Below are 13,196 nucleotides of genomic sequence, written 5' to 3' on the forward strand. Positions count from 1 at the left end.
CACTAATACCTAGCTTCACATGGAGCTGCGTATTTAGTTTTAGCTGTCACACAGAAAATAATTCTATAAGCAGAATTAAACAAACAAACAAAAAACAAAACAAAAAAAAAGGAGGGGTTGGGGGGTGGGGTTGGGTGGAGCGGGAAGGAGTAATCCTTACAGGACCTGTAAGATTTCCACATAGAAGATATGGGAGTTATGCTACTTTGGGAGCTGAAAACACTGATGATGTAATAGATGCCGACCTCACAATGACATGCCATGAAAATGAACACAGTTTGAGGAGACAATGAAAACTGGCATTTTGTTAAACAATAGGCAATTAACTTGTGAAATTCACTGACAAAGGATTCCTGAAACGAGAGGCTGGAAAATTGTAAAAGGCACTAACGCTGATACTCACAGTTGGAACATATCACAATATACTCCCGAAGACATAATTATCGAAGAAATATATACCTTCAGGTTCTAAGAACAAGGGCTAATTGCTTAGAACAGACTTTCCTCAGGCGAGTTACTAACTGATGTTCCCTCAGCAGTGAGTGCCATACCCTCCCGCCAACCTTTTTAGCTTCAAAAGAGAAACGATAGATCATATTCATGAGAGACACACAAGTACGGTGAAAGACAGTGAGAAAGAAAAAAAAAAAAAAAGAAGATCAGCTGCAGCCCAGCACACAAAATTGCTGAAAATTGACTGTGACAGTTTCCAAACAGACAAAGATTATGGAGGAGATTCCGATCTTCCTTCCATCGGTGTCATTTCTGGGTACACCCAGTTATTTCTGTGAAGTTACGTGGGGAGACCTGGGCATACTCAAGACCACAGTTGGGCAGAATAGACACTATGTGTCCCCTCTGCTCTGCTCACTGATCATGAATTTTAGTGTCAAAGTTGCTCAGCTCTGTAAAGATTGTTTGTCACATACAGAGGTATAGCAAGCAACCACATACTGCACATTTGATGCATAACTGGAAAATGTTTGTGTGCAAGCAAATGAATTTTTTTACCAGGCTACTCCACGACTTCTGTTGTTTATTTTATGTCTATTTTTCCTCACTCACTACCCGGCCACAGAAGATGATGCTAAAAAGCTGTATTTATTCCACATTATTGATAAGAAACATTTGTTTTTCACAGCGCTATCCAACCAAGATTTTTATTTCACACTGACTTCTAAGGTTCCAAGATGTTACTTTAAAACAATGAAGTTCCTACATAACTCTGCCCTGAAAGTTTATAGCTTTGATATTTAGAAACAGAATGATAAGGCTTGCTAGATTTAGCAGAGACTTGCACCAGAGAAAAGGGCAGAAGAGGTGAAGTCCATTTGTGGAATAGAAGTGTATGCACTTGCAGAATAAAGGGATTATTTACATAAGAGCCATTACTCTTCCAGGAAAACCATCTGCAAGTTCAGGACGTTTTTTCCCCTCCCTCTTTTGCTAGATGAATCAAATCCTGCAGCAACACAAATTTGCTTTTCGAGTGATGATGGTGCTGTTATAAACATGTATTCCCAGGTTTACATTTTAATCCATTGATTGCAAAATTATTTTAGTCCAAACATTCAGAGAGCGTACCCGCTTAGTAGGGCTATGAGAAGGATGAAAGTCCAAATTTCACAAATGACTGTGGTAAATTTAGGCTGATGTTGAAATGTTCTGCCAAGGTTGTTTATTTGAAGTAATTAATTTGATCTGAACTTTTAGACGTTTTCTTCTGTATTTTCACAATTGAAAATGGAAACAAAAACCTAATTTCACAATGAAATTTCAAAACAGTTCTAATGATGATAAAATACATCATTCTGGTATTTTTAAAATTCTTCTCCTTTCCACAGATACACCACCCCACCCCGCACCACAATACTGGTTCTCTTTCTTAATGAAGTTCAAAACCAAGATGGATGTAGTTTTACGAAGCAGTTCAATTTTGATAGCACTGCTGATATGGCTGTCAAAATTTCTACTTGTTCCAACCGACCTAAATATATCTTTCATTGAAGAGCACTTGACTTCAGTCCTGCTATCTTTGCACTCAAAGCAAAGGTTCATTAGGAGTCAACTGCATTAAGAGGAGTTGCCTGCCTAAGAAGGGGCTGCGAAATAGTTCTGTCTGTAATCACTACCAGTTTAACCCGTGTCCTCAGGGGAGCACAACACTGTACGTGCAGAGAGGTGACATGATCTAAGAGATAATAGCTCTTTTTCAGCTTCATGTGGCTTTTTTATATTTCGTATCTTCCTCAGTCAGCGTCTATCTTTTCTACCTCTCAGGACAGGTAAAAATCAGCATTTCTTTTCTTACAGTAAACTTTTGCTTTCATTTTATTACACATGAGCACTTATTTATACCTTGTTGAGCATCTTAATAATTGCATCTTAATATTTCAACCGCTAGAAAATGAAAACTGGTCAAGTGCATGGAAAGGTAATAAACCAGATTGGATTAGGGTTAGAAATGCTTAGAAAACATTTTACATACTTTACTTATCACCTAATTGAAACGGAGTCATTCTGCAGTGAAGCAGGTAAGCACGCAGTAGGACACAAAACAAAAGAGCATGTAGAACTGGGCTTCTGATACACATCTGCTTTAATGCAGTAATATTCCTGACAATTTGGCCACGGTGGGGAGACATAAGAGGGGCAGAATAAATATTACTCGGGGTTAGGCATTTGAGGTGTCCATTTAATAAGTGCTAAGATCAGTAACGTGTCAGTTAAATCTTCAGCTAAACAGCGAATCAAGCAGCCAAACAGAAGCTGCTTCTTGTTTGTAAATCTTGCACAGAAGATCTTGAGTCTCGTCTGGGACACCAGCAAACAGTCTTAGTGACTCCAACGAGAATCACAAAGACAAAACCCTGAACATTTCACAGTACTTCAAATGTAACCGCGATGACTCTGGGGACAGAATAAGACCTACTTTCCCTGTCTCAGGATATCATGTGTGCTTGCAGTAAAATTGAAAAGTATTTCCATCAGCAGTTTTGCTTTCTATATATCTATGGCAAATGCAAATATTAGCATTTGGCTGGATGACTGATTTGTTAATTATTTCCCTGCATTGTGCTGCGCTCAGATTGCAAGACAGGCAATTATGCTTTCCAGACCTAGTGTTCATACCCACAGCAGTATTCAGACAAAAACCTCTTATGCATAAATGGCACCAACCTAAAGGGAAGCTGCTATCAAAACCAAAAATAATCTATGAAACAATTTTTTTGGAAGTACGTAACACCCATTTACCCTCAGAAGAGATCTGAGTCAGAGGCAGCCGCAAACATTATGGGATAGAAAGGGAAAAGAAAAGGGAAGAAGCCTTGGAGATTTTTTGTGAAAGGATGGAAAGGAAGGGAACTGGAAACAGTATGCATAAAGCTGAGGTTTTTGAAAAGGCGTATGTATTAAAAAATATTGGAGAAGCAAGTTCTACTCTCCTGGTCTCTCTTTGACCCTTTCTACTTCTGTGGCATCTGCACAGTTCCTGTTGCATCTTCTTAGCTCTTCCCCTCCCTCCTGCTATGTAAAATCCTTCTTTCTTGAACTGCCCCACATGCTGCCCTCCAGCGTGCTCCCTCCTGAACGGAGCAACCAGCTACCAATGCCTCCATCTCCTTAGCTGACTTGTTACCAGCCCTCAGATTCCTCCATTCCAGCAGCTCCTAGGGGCAAGGGGGAAGGCTCTGCCAGTGTCCCTGCAGCTCTGCTCTGTGTGTCTCTCCAAAGAGTACGAAGTATGGATGCTGAGCACGTGCCTGGCACTCACCCAATGCACGTAGCAAGCTCTACACTTAAGCTCCATGGAGCATGGACCCCTTTTTTTCAGGCAGGTTATTTTTCTTGCTGACCTCTTCTTCCTGTCTTTGCACTATTTTTAAACCATTTCCAAACATTTCACCCCTCTTTATCACTACTGAAAACTCAGGTAACCCATAAAGAAATGTGCATGCATCCCCAGGAAATTTCATCCAGTTATAGAACTTGCTTACACTGGCATGGATTGACTTTGTATGTAAAGGTATATTGCCATCAGCAATGTTAAAAAAAAAAAAAGACATTAATTTATATCCAAGCCATACCTTTGTTTCAAAGTAAATATAAGTAGAACATAAGAATCTGAAAAAGAGCTTGCTTTAATGCTGAATTAACAAATAGGTCGCTCAGTTATACAGTGACCTACTGCAGCCTGCAAAACCTTGTTGACATCACTGTATTATCATTCAAATCTCTCATACAGCTAAGTTTCTTTGTTTCAAGCTGATTTTTATGAGTTTTGCTTGAGACCATTCATTCATACATTATAATCACAATGCTACTTACCTGAATTTTTAATGTCGACACCATCCAAATTCACATTTGACTTTAGATTTCATTAGAGGAGTTTTGCAAAGCCTTTCTAGTTATCAGCACTAACTCAATTTCAATAGCATAGGATTCATGAGTAAAATGCATTTTAACTAAGCTGAAACAGAATACTATTAGAGGGAGGGTGAGGGTATGGGCTCTTTTGACTTTCTACTTTTCATTTACATGTTTTCCATGGCTGTTACTGATCAGATAAAAGTGTCAGATGTTCCTCTCAAAGCTTGATTTAAAATAACAGCAGAAACATTAATATGAATAGAAGTGGTACTTTCAGCACAGTGTGGGCAAAACCACAGTACCTCAAACACTCAGAAATATATAAACAGGTATTGATTATAAATAGGAAACCACTCTTGCCACCTCAATAAAAAATTGGTTAAACGCAGAATTTGGCTTGCCTTGCTACAGAGAATGGTGTTACAGAATCAAAAGTGAGAGGCTGAAATACAATCAAAATCATCAGACAGGCATCAAAGCTTAATGGTATATAACCTTCAGATATAGTGCCTCACTTGAAATTTCCAAGTTCAGCATAGCTATTTATTATTAATGATTTCATTATTATACTGATTGTTTATAATTACTGAGAGATGTTAAAAAGCAATCTAAGGAAAATGTTCAAATAATAAAATAATTTGTTAGTTTGAGAAGAACAGAAAATAAATTTGGGTTATGGAAGGATCTAATAGTGTAGAGCAAAGAATTAGCTATTATTAGTAAAGAGCAGAAGAGGCACCGAATAAAGATTCAGTGCTTATACGTAGCCTACTGTACCCCTGGTCTTGAGCTGTGACTGAACTCTGCCAGGAAACATAATGAATCACAATTTTGAAGAATCAAGTATCAAATATTTATATAAGTTCTTCAGCTGAAAAATATCTGAAGGGAACCACAGTGATTTTCTCTGTTCAATTTTCACCTGCCGTGCGAATAGTGCACCTGAGACTTAGACTGCCCCCATTCAAGCATCATCAGGCTCCACGGCAGTCCTGCGACTCCTGGCTTCTTAACGGCTTCCTTAAGGGTGAAAGTCACTCAAGCACGGATTTCAGAGCAGCACTGGGGACTGCTGTAGAGCATCACCCTAAAGAGCCAGCTCCAGAATCAGGGAACCACAGCTGAAATTCAAAGATATGATGATTCACAAAAGAATAATAGAAAGCTTTGTAACTGCCTTCTGTTCATACAGGCGACTTCAAGTATCGTCCAAATCCGAACAGATTTCTAATACTATGCAGATTAAGTCTGGTTTTCCCCTTGCCACTCACCAATTTCTAAAAGCAAAAGTTTAACTCAGGATACTTTGAGCATCCTGACCACAAAATACTTTCTTTAGTTTCCTGAAGCTGTTAAGGAAACATATTTACTTAGCTGATTTTCCTGTAATTCCTCTTACTTGGGATATGGACCTTCCAGCGTGCCACATGGTTTTTAAAGCATCATATATGGGACAGAAAAATTAGTGAACACGGATAATTAGATCTTAACAACAGTCCACCTCATTTAGGCCTTCAGTTTTTCTGTTTCCTAGGTAAAACACTTCAATGAGCTTTCCATTAACGCCTGTAACTGAGAGACTTTGACTGGAAAGGTAACTTAACATCTTAAGTCTGCTAAGTCAAGAAAATTAGCCAGGACTTGGAAAAAGGTTTTGTTTCTTTTTGAAGTCCTCAAGTACTGTTTGAAGTTGTCATTACAGTAATGCGGAAACACCACGGGGCCAGCCTGTAGCCAGTGCTCAGTATTGCCATGCTGCAACAGACATCAGCCGGGGAGAGGAGCACAGCCACGAAGAGCTGGCCAACCCCTGAAGATGCCTGAAAGCCAGGCAAAACAGACCTTGGGGTACTTCTGCTCTTGCTGTAAGAAACAATGGAGCCACCAATGATTAAGGTTTTGTCAAAAAAAGAATGAGGTCTGACAGCTTTTCTAGTGGCTGGTGGGCAAGAAACACCCCAGTAAAAAGGATCCAAAGGAAACTATGAATCTTACATACACAATGCATTGCAAGATTGATCTAGTGAAGCCTCAGTATTTTATCTGATTGAATGATTCCTCATTCCTCTTCTAAAAAATACTATATCACCCATTCCAATTAGCTTCCAGTATGTAATTTACATTGTGACAGGATCATGCTTAAGCTAATCAATAAGAAAAAGTCCCAGCCCAAATACACTGTGACCTTCCTGTCTGCCGTAACATTTTGGGTAACGTATACACTTGCTCATTGCAGCATGCAACCAGGAACTGTTCATCAGAATGAGTACAACTGTCATGTATTTAGTAAGTTGTGTCAGCCCGTTGACTTTGGCGAGATGTGCCCATGATACCTATCTTGACCTTTCCATGGTGGGTGCGAAGTAAGGTGTGAAAGGATTCACATGGAGATTATCTGTAGCTTATCCAGAGAATATTTCTCAGACAAATAAAATGATGATTTTTAACCTCTAAGCTGGTATTCGGGGGAAAGAAAAGTGATGCGTGCTCTGAGAACAGTTCTAATCCCTAAGCAGAATCTTGGAATGAAAACTTCACTGCCCTTTAAAGCCTTGGCCTATATCCACAGTTTCCAGGTTCTTTCCTAAAACTAACAAGAACACTTTATGCAGTGAGTGTAAACTGCAGTCCACTCAAACTGCTCATGTAAGGAATATATTTATGTTTATTGCAGTGACCGACGCTGATATTTTATTTCATTTTCCACGGAAAAAGCTGCTCATTCATTTTAATAGCATTAAACATTTCTGCTTAAAGACAGAAACTCACAACCCTGTCCAAATGCTGGCCTCACATCTATTAACAAATCACAGAATGGTCAAGGCTGGACGAGACCTCTGGAGATCATGCAGTCCAAGCCCCTGCTAAAGCAGGTTCTCCTAGAGCAGGCTGCACAGAATCACATGCAATCCTACTGGCCTCTCATACCTGCATACAGAGACAACTGGGCATGCAAGGGGATTCACCTCTGTTTCACAAGGAGTGAGGGAGGACCACCTCCCTCAGCTCACAAGTAGCTTCCTCAGTCCACCAGGAGGATATGTCTTTTTTACTGCTTTGAGAACACAGCATCATTATCAGTTTAGGGAGGAAATCTTGGCTATTGGAGGCAGGGGGCTCTCAAAAGTTCTAGAGTCACACGTCTAGGCAAAATAAACTACATGGTACCATGTCACATACACCATTAGTGTTCCTCTCCTTTTTCTACTAATCTGCTTAAAATTTTGAATTTACACACTCTGTGATTCAGTAAAGCATGTAAGCAGCTGTTTGACTACTCTGTTCTTACCTTTCTAAAGGTGACTACTCTGTTCTTACCTTTCTAAAGGTAAACTTTGCAATACCTCTCCTGAGTACAGGTACATACAGTTACCTACTGACAAAGGTGCTCACTGAGTGAACCGTGGGAAGCTCCAACACTGACTGTCCACATGGTCACAGATCTTAGTACTTGGCCCAGTCTAGATCATAATTACACCAGTGAACACCACATGGAATGTCTAACATTGCACCAGCTCTGAATTTATTTCTTTCTGATATTTAGCCAGTATTTTCTTAATTTAACCTTTAAATCCTGCTGAGAATCATGTTGGCATATTTAAACATAATTTCTGTAGAACTCAAGGGAACAGATTAAAGGACAGAGCTTCGTTTTTAAATTTTTCTTTTAAGATTCTTATTTGATCTTTTTGAAGTGTCATCTAATTTCCAGCTATATTTCTATGGCAACATGAGCATATTTGTACTTGAAAACAGAGGAGTCCATCATTTCTAGTGAAACATTATCAGATGCAAATGGCACATCTTTGTCAACACTTAAGGCTGAGTTGTTAAATGCTGCGTTCTGATAGAGGGTGGGTATTCCCATCCTTAATCCAGTCTGACACACCCACAAACATCTTGCTTCTGCACCCAGTAATTTAGAGATCCTTGCTGAAGTCTTGATGTCCCAGGTGGGACTTGTGAGCGTAAAAGCGTTGCTGCAGCCTCATCCAAGGAGCAGTCATTTGCTACTGAGCATTCATTTTCCATAGCTTTAAGACTGCAGTCAAAGGCAGGAATAACCAGGAAAAACTTAGTCACTCCAAGAATGGATTTCAGGAGATATATTCACAGTGCTGAGCATGAACACTAGCAAATTATCACTAGCATTAGTATTCCTTAAAAAAAATATTCATATTCACATATTCTACCTCTAGTATGTAAGCAATCGCCAAATGAAAACATCATTAGTCAGATGAATGTAATGGAATCATTCAAAGAAGGGGGCGGGAATCCCAAATCCATATTTTCATTTTAGGTTTGTTTTTAGAAATCATCTCTACAGTGCTTTTAAGAAATGTTTCTACAGAATAGTCTGACTACCACTATTTCAGACCATGCTTTCATCAATATTGTTTGTATCTTAAACTGGGATAGATATCCTCTTCTAATTCTTCTGAGCATTAAATGCAGCCTAAATCTGGTTCCGATTTAAAACACGCCCATCAGCAGACCTAAAACATGCACAGAATTGGTTACTATTCACAGTTTCAGACAAAAGAAAGCAGTTTACAATAACCACTGAATTCCCCTTGCTTGCAGTTTGCTGTCACCACATGCTTTATTTATAGTAGGCCTGAAATAAATACTGCAGGATCAGCCATCTTTTGGTGCTGCACAAAAAAGAAAAGCTATTAAATATTTACCATAAGTCTCTCGTAGCTTTGCCTCTGACACCTTTTCCCTTTCACTAGAGAAAAGGATTATTTGGTTCATGATTTTTCAGCACAAGACAGTCAGTTATGACTGACTGGAAGTGAATGGCAGCATCACCCCGCTGGCGCTGGCGGGGGGCACACGGGGTGTCCCCAGGGCTCAGCGCTGGGGCCGGCCATGGTTCATGTCGCCATGGACCATCGGGGCGAGGGACCGAGCGCTGCCCCAGCCAGTGTGCGGGTGGCACCAGCTGGGGGTGTCGATGTGCTGGGGGGCGGGGGGCTCTGCAGGGGGGGCTGGGCAGGCCGGGCCGAGGGGCCGAGGCCACTCGTACGAGGTTCCCCAGGGCTCAGCGCCGGGCCCCGCGCCGGGGTCACCCCAGCCCCGGGCAGCTGCGGGCCTGGGGCAGAGCGGCTGGGAAGGGCCCGGCGGGGAAGGGCCTGGGGGGGCTGGCTGGCGGCCGGCTGGGCAGGAGCCCCCCGCCTGCCCAGGTGGCCCAGGAGGCCAGCGGCACCGGGCTGGTGCCCGAAACAGCGTGGCCAGCAGGCCCGGGGCAGGGACCGTCCCCCTGCGCTCGGCACCGGCGAGGCCGCCCCTGGAACGCTGTGTCCAGCTGTGGCCCCGCACGGCCAGAGGGACGCAGAGGGGCTGGAGCGTGTCCAGAGCCGGGCAGGGGCTGGGGAAGGGGCTGGGGCACCCGTGGGATGGGGGGCGGCCGGGGGGGCTCAGCCTGGAGAGGAGGGGGCTCAGAGGAGACCTTAGATCAGGCTGCCCAGGGAAATGGTGGACTCGCCATCCCTGGAGGTATTTGAAAAGCTGCGTAGATGTGGCGCTTGGGGACATGGTTTAGTGGTGGGCTTGGCAGCGCTGGGTTATGGTTGGACCTGATGATCTCAAAGGTCTTTTCCAACCCAAACTATTCTATGATCGTTGGCATGCAGTGGGAGGCGGGTGTTGTGTCAACACACAACACAAAGTCTGCATCTCCCCTGCTCCTCTCCAGCAGCACAGGGTGACACCAAGGCAGGAGTCTTAGAGTGTCACAGGAATGTTTGTGCCAGCAGAATGAGGCGCACTCATATTACAGCACTTTCCAGAACTAAGCCAGTACATTTGGTGAATCCTTTCCAAGGAGGCTGATCAGATTCCTTGAGTTAAGATCAAATGAATGTTGTGGATGCTCCAGTAAAACATGTTGACAAATAATACTGCACTCTCATGCATTCCATTTACTGTGAATTTAAAAAGAAAGCCATTTTTATGAAGTAAAAATAGATTTTGCATACGTTTCATTTTTCACCTGCGAACTGAATGCTGTAGGACAATAAGTGTATGGCCTATTATCTATCTGTGGGACAGCCAGCCAGCCAAAAATGAGCTTTGACTGGCCCAGAACTAAAACGCGTAGGGGCAGCTGTGTAGCTCAAGTAACTGACCAGAAACTGATACTGAAAAATGATTAAGAACTAAACTCCAGGAGGTCACAAAAAGATTAGAAGCAAAGCAATGTCTTTTTCCACCACAACCCCAGTCATTATAGAGTATGATCACAGCCTTCCATAGCGTGGTCCCGCAGAACTAGCACCGACCCCGCTCAGTACATCTGGAGTAATGTAGGTTTCTAAGGAACAAGCTTCACCTACGAAGTATCTAATGTTTTAGAACACCAGCCTGCACACTATCATGCCTCTTGGCGTTCTCCTGGCTAATAGTGCACAGCGCAAAGAAATTTCTTTCCTTCTCCCCTCACTGCTGCTCTCTTTTTCTTCAGCAGAAGCAAATTCACTTCCTAGATACATTTCTTCTTCTAAACCGAAGGAAACAGAGCTGGTCTGGAGAGTCCCATACCTTTCCACACAACTAGATCACAGGTCTTTCTCCAGGAATGGTCCAGGAATATTTCAACTCCCTGCCATTTGCCTGTGTGCATCCTTTAACTTCCCAAAAGCAGCACAGGGAGGCATGCTGCGGGCTCCGGAGAGCTAGGCAACCAGACACTGAAAATGAGCAGTCAGAGAATGCAGCGTTTCACTCAAGCCAGTAACAAGACAAGTTCTGGCTGCCCAATCAAACCTCTGGCATAGCTGGCAGGCCCTCCATCTTCATTTTGTGGTTTCTTGTGAAAAAACAGCATAGGTGAGGTCATAAGACCAAACTTAACAGGGAGTTTAGGGAAGGAAGCTGTCAGAAGAAAACTGGACATCCACAAATTCCTGAACCCATAATGGGATATCTACATGACTAAAACATGGAGAATTCCACTCAGGCCAAGCACTCACTGAAGAGCTATGTTAGCGTACCCTGAACAGTGCAGATTGATGGTACTTGGAGAGAAACCAAGTTTATATAGCCAGAGAAGTGCAGACTTCTCGTTGCTCAGGTAGGCAAGTACAAATGGGCATTCTTAATGCTTCCCTTCTGCTGTGTTTGATGTCTTGCAATCTGATGTCCTGCACAAGTGCTGACACCATGTTCAGCTTGTCTTGACAGCCAAATAAAAAAATAACCAGTTCCCCACCCTGAAAAAAACCTACCCCACAGGGAACTTAAGCGTGATAATAAAAGTGAGTAGCAGCAAACACTGTCTGAACTGTCAGGTTATAAACAATGCTCATGAAACCTTCATGGCCAGGATCGATAAAAGGAAAGGCCATCGCTCTTGAGAGCCAAGAGCCATTAGAAAAATGAAAAGCTTTCTGTCTCTGAGAGTTTATGTCTAGATTTCACATTCCACTGCTTCTTCCACGGACTTATCGAGTAAACAAGCAAGTTCACTTCTACTTCTGCTACTGCAACAGTGAAACCAAGGCACAGATTGTGTAGTAAGGCATTCCATGACCTTGAAATTTACTCTGCAGAGCCATGTGACCACTCCACATAAATGTCTAAGACCATAAAAATTTAGGGGTTAAGTTTTCCCATCACAACAGTCTATTTCCTAATGTACATATATTCCTTTTCCATTTGAAAGGATTTCCAATGTTGCCAAACTTTTATACCAATTAGATAATTGAGTGTACCCATCTCTACGATCTTTATGGAAACTAGCTTTGTTTTTCCATAGTAGTAGGATACTCCACTCCAGTTTCATTGCTGCAGGCTGTGTCTAAAAATGTAAAAATTATCTCTTAGCACAGTAATTTTCCTGGTAACCAAGTCCTAGGAGATTTAGGATTAGGCTCCTGGTGTCTTTATTTTTGGCTGAAAATCTTGCCTAAGAACACTAGAGGCACACATGTACATCACAGGAGGTGGCAGAAATTATTCCATGCATCTCCCTTGCATTCACTGAAACAGTTAGACAACAACCTTTGAGACAAATGTCAAATATTTTTCTTTGAGAAAATCTGGAACATCTGAAAATCTGAAGAGCTTTAATTTAAAATCTTTTCCAGGAAATATATGTTATAAATTTCCAGGAAATATACGTCTACGCAGTGTTCACAGAAGCTAACAAATATGTTGCAATTTTTTTAGCATCTTTCTACTTTGTGTACTTACTTTACACATTATCTAGAACACCCACGTAAAGACAAACTTGAGACTTACAAAGCCATATGGGAAATTCAGCCACACATTTTGCTTTAGAGCACCCTGCTCCATCTTGGAAACCTCAGCTAAAGCTCTTTTTCCCTTAGGTATTAGTCTGTTCCTGATACTGCTTAGCTCTGCTGCACATCCACGTATGAGATTTTCTGGTATATTCGCAGATATTGCACTTCCACATTACAACTTACTTTCTGTACCAGTCTTTGCCTAGCCCATGTAAAAACGATCTTCTCCACAATGCCATGAAAAGAGCAGTTACTTTGCTTAATATAATTATGGAGCTTTAAATATTAATGCAACTATTATAGATAATGTCCATGCAGTTATCTGACTTGAGAACAAGTTTCCTTGGAAGCAACATTAACCAGGAAAAGTTAAAAAACCTGTTACGTGAAGAGATTCTGCCTTCTCAATGGCACGACAGCTTTTATCACATCTCTACAAGAAAGTCTGCCCTCTCCATGTTCCACTGACTTCCATTCCTGCACTCAGGCTACACCTTTCTTATTCTGTCAGGTGCAGAGAGGCCACTTTCAGGCTCACAGGCACCAGACCATTAACACAAATTCTCAGCCTGC

The 13,196-nt window shown here is 41.9% G+C and overlaps 1 protein-coding gene across 13 annotated transcripts in view; it reads right to left on the bottom strand.

Moving 5' to 3' along the window:
- LDB3 (LIM domain binding 3) overlaps positions 1-13,196 on the bottom strand; it is a 127,892-nt gene that overhangs the window by 73,970 nt on the left and 40,726 nt on the right. The gene's annotated exons all lie outside the window — the stretch shown is intronic.

The sequence above is a fragment of the Falco rusticolus genome, chromosome 9 (genome assembly GCF_015220075.1).
Source record: "Falco rusticolus isolate bFalRus1 chromosome 9, bFalRus1.pri, whole genome shotgun sequence".
In the NCBI taxonomy this organism is placed as follows: Eukaryota; Metazoa; Chordata; class Aves; order Falconiformes; family Falconidae; genus Falco; species Falco rusticolus.